This window comes from Miniopterus natalensis, chromosome 1, assembly GCF_054644295.1.
Source record: "Miniopterus natalensis isolate mMinNat1 chromosome 1, mMinNat1.hap1, whole genome shotgun sequence".
In the NCBI taxonomy this organism is placed as follows: Eukaryota; Metazoa; Chordata; class Mammalia; order Chiroptera; family Miniopteridae; genus Miniopterus; species Miniopterus natalensis.
The window spans coordinates 72,545,476-72,557,624 of NC_142081.1; positions in this window are offsets into that span (position 1 = coordinate 72,545,476).

Here is a 12,149-nt window from a genome sequence, read left to right on the forward strand (position 1 = left end):
TCCTATTGGTTCTTATAAAGAATACTCTGCTGCTGCTTGATAAAAACCATGACTTGAGTCACTTAAGCCTTGATGCATGAAACATGTTATTTGACATCATTAATATAACCTCTGGTTTAGTGCCTCATTTTCATAAGGAGTTTTAAGGGAGAAATTAAATATGTGTATACAGATTCTCCTGTTGCCTACCCAGATTCGAGAGATACCAAACAGACAGTCCAGATTATTTTGAATGTCTCCTTTGATCCTCTGTAAAAGCAGAAACAGATAAGAGCTTTTGAAATTGATGTCTTGGAAGACTATGTATTGTAATTACAGTAGAGTTAGCTGTGTATATTTTAGACCGTCTCCTATATTCTATCTTCTGTGTGTCTCAAGGTTTTCTCTGAATTTTCTTTGTTCTTATTGACTCAGGCTACATTCTGAACTACCTTTTTCCCAAATGAAATTGCTTGTCTTCTCTGTATGAAGTTGGTTATTATTTTAGCTGTACTTAAAAACTATGCATTTATTTTTATTTCTATCATGGTGTTTGTAATGTTTTACTTGTTGTGTTTATTTATTTGTCTCTACCACTACATGACCTCATCAAGGGTGGCATATTAGACAAATTTTCATTTTCTGTCTATTATTTATGTGCCTGTCGTTAGCCTGGTAATATACCTGGCTCCCTAAGTCAGCCATTTGGTATCCATGGAATTGATTTCCAATTCCCATCAGCATAACTCAACCCTTTGATCAACATAAATTATTGAAGGATTGGTATATGACCCAACCTTAAACAAATTAGTATATCACGTTACCTAACCAATGTGATTGTTCAAGGCAATGGACAGCAAACTTTTTCTGAAAAGGGCCACATATATTTTAGGCTTTAAAGATGACACAGTTCTCTGTTGCATTTTCATCTTGCTTTTTTATTTAAAACCATTTAAAAATGTAAATAACATTCTTCTCTTTCCCATAGAAAATTATATCACTGGCGGGCTTTTATCCAAGGGCTGTAGTTTGGTGATCCCTGTAAGGAAATATGACCTAAGCAATTGTCAGCAGACTCTCCTTTGACCAGCAGTGCTGGCTTAAAAACCCTTTCCTCTTCTGCCAGGAAAACGAAATAGTAATCTCTGAAAGTTACTGGAAGCTAATTTGAAATTATGAAGGAAGTCAAACTATGAATGCCCTTACTACTAAGATTTCAAAGAAGCAAGGAGCTAAAGTTGGTCCATGTTGAGCCATAGGCAAACTCTCCCATCAGTTATTTCTACATAAACTTTACAATTTAAGTAAGCCAATCATTTCTCCCTATTAAAAATTGGCTAATTTAATTTCGATCATTATGATCCTAGCACCTAGTACAGGAAGCATCCAATAAATTTTTGTTGTATATTTATGGGAAAGGCTGCGTACTTACTCATTAGTTCCCTTGGCATTGAATGTTGTAAACACCTTTATATATATGTTTGTGGGGTTGTGGTCAACAGACTTTGTTCAATGAGCTTTGAAACTATACCTCAAGCAGTGATGCGGGCTATGTCAAGAGAGTTGAAGGTGCAAGTAAATTAAGTCAGAATCTAAGTTCAAATGTCTAGTCCACAGAGACTTAAGAATAATCAAAATCAGGATCAGATTGTTCTGTCAGAATCAGAAATACGAGAATGAGACTGTCATAAAATGAGGGCAGTCTGAGACATTTCCTGAAGGCTCTTTCATACAGGCCCATGGAGGTGATTGCTCTAAAGTTTTTGAAGATTTTCTTATATTTTAAGCTCTATCTTTCTTTTACTCTGGCTACTAAAATTTATTTTGCAGACAATATTACATCAAATCCCTTCAGTTTTTGTCTTGATTTTGGCTACAAATTCATCATAAAAATACTCTGTTTTAGATTTCATTTTGAAGGATGTTTGTTGCTGCTAAGAGGTTGCTGTTTGTTCTAATTATATAGTTTTATAAATATCTAGTTCAGAGGCTCAAGGATATGTGTGATAGGGGAAAATAAGAATAAACTATGGATCCTTCCCAGCCTTCAGTCCTCACAAACTTTATTCCTGGTCCTGAAAAAAACACCAAGTTTTACTGCATATGAAATCATAAAAAACCCGAAGTGAACCAAAAAGTTGAGGTTATTTGGTATCAGCAGTATAAATGGAAATAGCAAAAGAGGAAAGAACAGAATAGTAGAAAAAAATTACACTCTGCAATTCCTTTTTTGAAGGATGAATTAGAACACAACTTCAAGGAGCTTTACACAGCCACAGCTCACTTCATTTATTCTTGAGAATTTTATATTTAGTAGAATGAGATACTTAAGAAAATATTTAAAGATACTTTTAGATTCAATTTCTCCTTAACTAAACATTTTCAAAGGTCAACTAATAAAAACAAAAACCAAGCTTTATAGTTTGTTATAATAAAGATAGAACCAGTTTTCTCTGCTACATAAGTGAACAAAAGTTTAGATTTGTACTATAAGACTTCAACTTAGGTGAAGATCAGTACAGATTATTAAATTGTATGTTTTCATTCCTCTCTCTGTTCTTCACAGTGGCCTGTATTTAAACCTGGTTTATCTAAATGTTCCCAAATTGTTGCTTTGTGGCTTATCTACACATTAGCAATCTACTTCAAATACACAAATATGGCAGGTATATCTAAGTGCACTGACATTTTATTTTTAAACAGAAATGAATAATTCTATGGATACTAGAAAGATTAATATCCAGAGGTTGTCTTTATAACCTTCACAGTAGCCAGTGCAGTATTCTACACACAGTAGGAGCTCAATTGCCAACTGTATAATGGTCTTCCATTATGGCTACAATTGAGGATTTTATGTAACTGAATGTGTGACTTTTGAAAGGCTCTCCAAAATATATGCAGTGAAATCCTTATCAATATGCAACACACTTGCATTAACATATGCGTCATGTATCATAAAATTGAAATTTACTCTGAAACAATCAGCATTCGTATAAATTATTGTGAAAAAGGCAGAATATAATTTATAGAGAAAAAGAGATAACCTTATTTAGGGCTGTAAGGTCATCTGTGAATTTGATCTTTGTGCAAAAATTATCAGAGCTTTGGAGTTTCTCATCAACTGTGACCAATATTCCTGCGGAAGGGAGCATTGTGTTACTACATTTATTGTTAAGGGATATTGAGAATGGATTTCATTTTAGTATGCCAGTTATCAGCACTGCCTGGTCATTTTTATCCGCTGCACATTTTGTTTGCTTGTCTTCAAAATTTCACTTTATTATTATCTTCCTGTCCTGTTGACATAGGCCACTGGTCTAGCAGAAAGCACACTATCAATCTAAACACAATAACAAAGAGCAGATTACAAACGAGAAAGACAGTTGTCATAGCCACTTTCCTGAACCTCATTCCCAAAGGCTCTGGGCTCAGTAGATTCCCCTGACCCATCAACCAAAACCCTGTGGTAGAGCAACACCGTGTCAGTGTCAGAATCTCATCTACAGATGAAAATACTTCCCTCTTTGGAGACTTGATATATTTTGACTTTATTCCTGATCTCTTTCTCCTGTTTGTCCCTTATCAGTGAAGGAAGAGTTTGTCAATCTTATTAATTCTCTTATTAATTCTTTGAGAAATGTTATTAATGGGAATGCCTGTGAAACTTTAAATGTTGACTTGTTCCCTTTTGGAGATAGGCCATAAGGTGTCATTGAAGGTTTTAAATGCTTTTATATAAATACTCTCTTCATATTCTTGTGTATAAATGAATAGTGACTACTAAAAGCAGAGTTTAATCATAAATGGGTGAAAATCCTAAATGTGGTAAAATAAACTCTTATAATAAAGCTTTAATTCCTATTACTTCAAGTATAATTTCACTTCATATTCTAATCAGCATAATATAAAAATACTTCATATTAATCCTATCTTACAATGCTATTACAAGACACTCCATTTTTCTTTGCTTCTAGTTTATAGTTTGTTTTTGTTTTCCCACTTATTGTATTAGTGAAAAACTTAAAGCTGTCTTCCTTAGTAGTCATCTGAAACCCAGCTGTCCCTCTCATCTGCCCTTTGCAATGGATACGGAAGGAAAATGCCTGGTAATTGTACAAGGCAAAGCCACCTACTTTCACAGTACCATCCTTGCTTGGTTCCAGATTCACATACAGTAGTTTATCTGCTTTTGGTTGCTCAGTTTGTGGGAAACTTTCAGACCCTTTTAATAGCTAGCAGGATTTACCATTCTGCCTGAATTTACTTCAGAATGTCCTTCTGACATTGGACCTTAACCTCAAAAATAAACTGGAGAAAAACTGATAAAGAAAATTGATGGCATATTGCATATTCCTTCCCTCTTATGAGTAAGTAAGATTTTCAGTCATGGTGTTTGTTATGGTAGTGATTTCTAAATGAAAGTTTACCATCCATATCACCTACTAAAACAGTGGACCCTATGTGAATGTCTTGCCCCAGCCACAGCTTATTAGATTAGCCATGGGTTCTTGCCACAGAGATGGCAGGCATACAGGTGGGAGAATGGACTGATGTTGCCTGGAGAAAAAACAAAAAGCACGACTTCAATCCATCCGTAGCCTCTCTATGAAATCTGAACTGAACAACACGAGAATAAGGCAAGTAGAAACTATAGCTGCAGATTAAATACCCTTTAAAAAATGGCAAAGAAGGGGGGGGGGGGGGCAGAAAAATATTTTAGAGTAAGAATAGTAGATGAGGCCTGGATGCTCATTTTCAGAAATCAGACCAAAGGCGTCAGATGGCAGTCTCTACCCCGGGAACACCTTCTTCTATTTCCCACCAGTTTTGGGGGCTCTGAGAGCCTAAGATCTAGTGCTAATGCAATATTTTTAGTGAGGGATGACCCAGAAATGACACTGTATGGGATAAAATATATTCACAGAAACAATGCAACGTCAACATCAATGCCAGCTGTGGTCCAGCACAGGTACTAGCTTATAAAGTACAGAGAGTAAGACACCAGAGAGTGCTATTGCTTTACTCTTTATGTATGATGTATATTTTCTTTATTTCCTTAATTGGATCTCAATTTCCTGAATTCCAAAGACTTTAAATGTGAACCACATGCATAAGTTTTTCCAGGAAACATATTGAATATTAAAGCAATAAGTGTTTCTTGAAAATATGGACTTTAGACCATATGCATTAGAATTATGTAGCGTGTTTATGAAAAATAGAGAGTTCTGGACTTCTCTCAAACCTAAGGAACCTAAGGACTTAGACTCTCCAGAGAAATGGCTTAGGAATCTACAGTTTAAACAATTTATCCAAGGTGGTTGATGTAGGAATGTCCACACCTATAGAGAATTTTTATAAAAATTTATTTGAGCCAAACAGAGGGTCCACCTATAAACAAGATCTCAACAGACTCACAAAAATGCTTGCAAGAATAACAGTTTGCAATTTCTTTTTTGCATTTGAGATTAAGGAGGGAAGGTAAAGAAGATTACATGAAGGTGAGAGAAAGCAAGACAGTGATATGACAGGATAGTTAAGATTATGTGCTTTCTTAGAACTTTAGGAGAGTCTAAAATGGTAGTATTAGGAGGAGGTGTCTAACAGAGCATTTCAAAGGTGTATTAACCTAGATGCACAGAAACAATGGCAGGGCTTGCTTAAGGAAAAGATAAAGCCGTTAGTACAGAAGTTATATGCCTGGGGCATGACTAACCACCACAAACTGCCCAATTAAGAATTTATGATCAGATCACCCTGTGAGGTTACTTTTCATAGAGCCACTTTTTTTTTCACCCACAAGATGATGCTTTTTCTAAAAGTTTTTTTTTTTGTGTGTGTGTGTGTGTGTATGTTTGTTTGGTTTTTTGTCTTGGGACAAGTTTTTGTAGATTAAATCTGGAAACAGAATAACTGAGTTCTCTTCTCACGATCTCTCACAAAGCTGAAATCAAGGTGTTAGCAGGGCTGCATTCTCGTCAGGAGCTCGGGGTTCTCTTCTACACTCATTCAGGTTGTTGATGGAATTCAGCTTCTCGTGGTTGTAGGACTGAACCTAGTTTTCATGATGTCTATTGGCAGGCATCACTCTCAGCAACTAAGGATGCTTTCAGGTCCTTGCTTCATTGTCTACTCCTTAGGCTCTTCACAACATGGCCATTTGCTTTCTACCAGGTCAAAGGGCAGTGTGTGTTGCTGCTGCTTTTCTCCTTTCAGGGCTCAATTGATTAAGTCAGATCCATTGAGGATGATATCCCTTTTGATTTATTGTGTTGAATATTGTCCTTTTGATCCTTTAAATTCACTTTGCTATCTAATTAAAGCCTGGCCTCGATAATTGCAACAGAGAGATTGGAATGGGAGGACTTTCCTGGTGAGCTCTGGAGGAAGAAGAGGGGAGACTCAGAGAGATGGGAACGTTGGGATATATTCATTGTAATTTATTTTTATGCCTCCTAACTAAACCACCCTCTGCCATTAGAGAAGGGTCAGAGTAAACTCCCTTCACCAAGTTATTAAGAAATATAAAAACAAGGAAAGCACCAGCACCCTGGAAATGCATTTGGTGGCATTCTTCTGGGCAAGAGATGCCAGTGGGAGAGTCTGAAATTCAGTTGGGTTCCCACATTTCAGTGGAAATGATGTGATACCAGAATGGTAGAGGCCATATGGTGGTGGTTCACTCTCAGAGGTAAGGCAGATATACTTATTAAGGGATGGGGCATTAATCAATGTTTTGACTGAAAATGGTGGTTTCTCAGCTGGAGATTTTTGCCTTCAGGGTACATTTGGTGTTGTCTGGAGGCATTTGGGGTTACCATATCAAAACAGACGGGCAGGGGAGAGTTGCTACTGGCATCTAGTGAATAGAGGCCAGTGATGTTGCTGAATGTCTTATGCACAGGGCAGCTCCTCACCACAGTTATCAGTTCCTATATGTCAACAGTGTTGAGGTTGAGAAACTCAGATCTTTTTTTTAAATATATCTTTATTGATTTCAGAGAGAGGAAAGAAGGGAGAGAGAGAGAGATAGAAACATCAATAATGAGAGAGTCATTGATCAGCTGCCTAACCCACAACCCAGGCATGTGCCCTGACCGGGAATCAAACCCCGATCTCCTGGATCCTAGGTTGATGCTCAACTGCTGAGCCACGCCCAGCTGGGCAAGAAACTCAGATCTTAAAGAATTTCTGATAGTGAATAATCAAGAGGTACATCAAAATAAATAGATGGGCAGACCACTAGAGTTTAGTGTAAGACACATAAACAGAAGACTTCTAGATCTGATGGCCAGACACTTAACTCACTTGCCAGAGTGGGGATTCATGGTGTCTTACCCAGTTTGTAAACCTAAACTGTAGATCGGACCACAGTGAGAGGCTTGTCTGTAGGGAAGGATCTTCAATGCAGACATGGTTATAATCCTGATTCCTCTCCTAGCCTTCCCAAAAATGACTAGGTAAGGTAAATATCTAGATACTTGGGCCAGGTATTAAATATTGGCTCTTCACTGATGCTAATCATTGGAGAAACAAAACACCACCATCATCCACCAATCAGAGCTTATAGAAGTCAGAGGATATATAAAGTGTAGGCCTGACTCTACCTTATATTGGGTCCAGTGGAACCATAGTCCCATCCATTGTGTGGGTATGTTCCGTTCCCAGGATAGAGTGCAAAGAGGTATACTTGGTAACTAATGGAATCTCTACATTAGTTTCCTCACCCACTGAGTGAGGGCTATTAGAGTTAGAGACAAATGGAAGAACCTGGACCTTCTCTCTTCAACCTCCTTCCTGCCCAAATAAAAACCAAAGTGAATGCTGACTGCCAGAGTGCAAGGTACAGGAGGAAACTGCATACCACACTGATCCATTCCTGGTGTGCATGCAGCAGGTCATTTACCTTTGTGTGTTAACCATTTGTAAAGTTTTAACATACAGTTAAAAATTACCTCTCATTAACATTTTTCCCCTTCTACTTTGTTGTGTGGAAAAGACATGTGTGTGAAAATGGGGGGGAGGGGGGGGAAGCAGACCAGTCTAACACTATGGACAAAGCTGGGGTTCTAGGCCTCCGCAGAGATTGTTAGGAGGTCTTGAAGCTCAGGGATGTTTCATTCTGGAGAAAGAGACATGTAGAAAGAGTGACATGAGCTTAGACACAGAAATGTATTTGAGTAGGAGAAGGGAAAGGACAGAGATTATGTATAACCATCAAAGCTGACTGAGCTGTCTTCTTCCCCCTTTCTCACAATACTCATGCCCTCAGGGCCCAGATACCTTTTGCTCAAATGTTAACCTTTAAGAGAAGATAAATAATTCAGAAAGAGAAGGTAGGAAGCCAGTGAAAATTCACATGCATTATTTCAACAAAAGGAAAAATCTCAGAAAAGGCTGTTCATGTTAAGCATGGGCAATAAAGGGAGAAAAGTGACAAGACAGCCACACAAATATACAAAAGGTAAAAAAAAAAAAAGTAAAAGAGTATACAAAATAGAGAAAATTACAATTTAGCATGAATATATTAAGAAAGCAAATACAACCCAAAGAAAATAAGAACCATCCCTAAGAACTTTAAGAGCTGTAAAAGCATTTATGGAAATATGTTTTCAATTTAAATCAAATTTAAATGGAAGAATACATGAAAGAAAGAATAAATGTCCATGGATGGTTTAAAACTCTATGTAAAACAATAGACAAAAAAATATGAGACTGAGAATGAAAAATAGTAAATGAATAGACATAATTCAGAAGCAAGTTACTGACAATGAAGAAACTTTTGAGGCAAATAGTATAAAAGATTTTTTAAACAATGAAAGAGAAGATAATATATACTACAAAAGGGATTCACAAAAAGTTTCTTGGAATCTCTGAAGACAAGAGTCCAACAGATTAAAACTGAATATGAATCTTAAATTAAAATAGAAGATATTGTCCTGAATTCAACAGAAGAGAAATAGCAAATAATAAAATGCCTTTGATATTACTGGAAAATGCTACAACAGAATGATTAACTTTGAGATATATACCAGTCATGTGACTTAATTACAAAAATATAAAAACTTCAGGTATCCAGGCTGAGAAATGGAATACAGGAAAAACAATTTGGGTAACCAGAGACTTCTCCACAGCTGCATCTATTGTCTGAAATGAAAAGATCGATGTTGACCAAGTGCTAAGGGGAATAAGTATGATTCAAGTGTACTGCATCCAGCCTAGCTGTCTATGAAGTAGAAAGGGAAGAGCACTTATTTCCACATGTAAAAGCTATTAAGGCATATAGCACCTAAGAGAGCAACAAAAAAACGTACTCAATGGAAAAAAATTGAGTCAAACCAGACGCCCTTGTAAGAGGACTAGTGATCGCAAGAATGCCAAGCACTGTAGAACTACTTGATCTTATTAGATTGATAATACGGGGTGTTTCTGCACTGAAGACCAGCCAAGGCTTCCTAAATTACTGAGCATATCACTAAAACTGAAACATAAAATATTTAAAATTGGGAGATAGTAGAGAATGGATTTCTAATCCTCTCATCTGGCTCTGCAAGTGTATCCTGTGTTTTCGTGCAGACTTTAAATAGATTGAAAAATACATGCGCAAACAATCCAATTAGAAAACAGGCAAACGACTTGGACAGATATTTCAACAAAAAGGAATTACAGGTAGCAAGTAAGCACTTACAAATATCTTCAACATTATATGCCATTGTTAAAATACAGATTAAAACCACCATGAGATCTCAGTACAAACCTATCACAATGGTTAAAAAAAAAAAGAACAATAACACCAAATACCTGTGAGGGTGTGGAGAAACTAGATCACTCATTATACTGAGTTTGACTCCACTTTTTGATGTTTGCTGATAGTTTTTATGCTCACCATTTTGTGCCAGAGGCATATTTCTTAATCTCCCGAAGCAGAGATTTTGATTAAAGCACCCAGTGTCAGAAGGATGTTCTGAACTAAATTCAAACAGAATGATAAATCTTGTTAGCTATTAAAAGGGTCTGAAAGTTTCCCACCAACTGAGGAGCCAAAAGCAGATAAACTACTATGAAGTGACCATGTATGACCAATATGGAATGACTATGTAATATAGTTACAGTCAGTGAAATCAATGGCACAGGGCAGTTGGGTGATTTCTGAAAAATGTTTATTCTTGATAGGGGCTCTACTTCTACCTCTTCTCATTTATCTCTTCTTGTCTGTAATGTTGGTCTTATATCTAAGAGAGGAACACAATTTCACAACTGTGATGATGAAACTGAATGCTGAGAATAGTGGAGAAGAGAGAGAAAATGAAGCTAAGTTCTTGAAGATTGTCTCAAGCAAGGGTATGAATCCATGAACTATGTGTTTCTTGACCTCCTGTTTTGTGAGAAAAACCAACATCCCAAATTTTTGCAGTGGTGTAGCTATTATGTAGAGCTAAGTGCACTTCTGTAAGGCTCAGTTTCTCATTTCTAAAATGATGTTTAAAAAAATACATTTTTCACAGATTTATTCTTTTATTTTTAATCCTCACCAGAGGATATTTTTTCCACTGCTTTTTCAGAGACAGTAGGAGAGACACAGAGAGAGAGAGAAACATCGATGTGAGAGAGACACATCGATTGGCTGCCTCTGCATGTGTCCCAACTGGGGCCATGATGGAGCCTGCAACCAAGGTGCATGCCCTTGGCCAGAATCGAACCAGGGACCCTCAGTCCATGGGTCACCACTCTAACCACTAAGCCAAACCAGCCAGGGCTCACAGATTTATTTTGGACATAAGATTGTCCTGTTCAAGCCACCATTATTTCTCTTCTCTACTACGAGCAGCAGAAGCTTATTTTAACTGTCACGTTAGAGTTTTATTCATTGCTATCTCACCTAAACCGAACTTAACATAGTATCTATTAAATATATTTTTCTATAAACTCACATTATCTACATGAATCCCACTGTGGAATTGTGTTTATGAAATTTTGGCTTATTTATATACCTTTTAATAATTCTGGTAACTATATACATAACGATATGGAGTTAATACCATTTTATTAAATTATTATTTTGTTTATTTAAACCTCCTATTTCTTTAAGAGTCAATTCGTCCTACAGAAAAAAGCATTTGTTTGGGACATTTACACCAAAGATGATAAAATGATATAGGCAAAGAAAATTAATTTTAAAAATGAGTCTATTATTATGAAATACTGTAGGCAATGAAAACACACAATGGCATATTTGAAACATGGGTTTAGACTTGCCTTTTACTTTCATTTATAGTCTAGCAGTCAAATTGATAAAAATCAACAACATTTAAGTATTTTAAACTGAATATATTTTTATCCTCATTTTAAATATAACAAAATTCCTATTAGCATTCTTATGACTCTATTTATGTTTGGTATTCCAAAAGATAAATGCTAGAATGAGGTCTTTTAACAAACTACCCATATGTCAATTACTTCCATAAATGTTAAATATTTCAAAAACATTTTAAAAGTTTTACATTATAAATTTAATATGTCTCTAAAGCAGTGGTGATGGAGTAATACATAGATAGGATCAGACCACCCCTTTTTAAAGATGGTTACAGAGTTTGAATAAGCTTATATTTCTTCACTGTGGCTACTTTTAATAGAAGAAAGTGCCCTGCCCTGAGATGGGCAAAACTCTTTCTCCAGGTGAAAGGAGAGCAGACTAGGTTCCTGGGTCCCGACACTGAAAGTCCTGCAGGGACATGGCCCTTTCTGGTTGGACATCAGTGAGACAGCCCCAGGCGGGGCAGGTGGCTGTGCATCCTCACAGTGAGCGCCACTCCCCACACTCCTGAAATCTCTGCCCTGCGCAGTTATGCTACTGATTGTTTATCTTCAGGCCGAAAAATAATGTGAGGGTAACACCAGCAAAGCTTCCCATGACATAAGTGATGCTGATACAAACTTGACAGGATACTTAGCTTCTAGGTCTGTCTTTTTTCCTATTTGCCAAAGAGAAAGTGGGGGGGGGGGGGAAGTATCTGAGTTTATGTATTATCTCAATGTAATTTCAATAGTCAATTATACATTCATGACATTTCAAGTGATGAATTTAATAACCATTCCCTTTGCCTCGTAATACACTTGACAGCAAAAATCCACCGAAGGAAAACCAACAAATTAAATGAGAAACTCTTGTAATA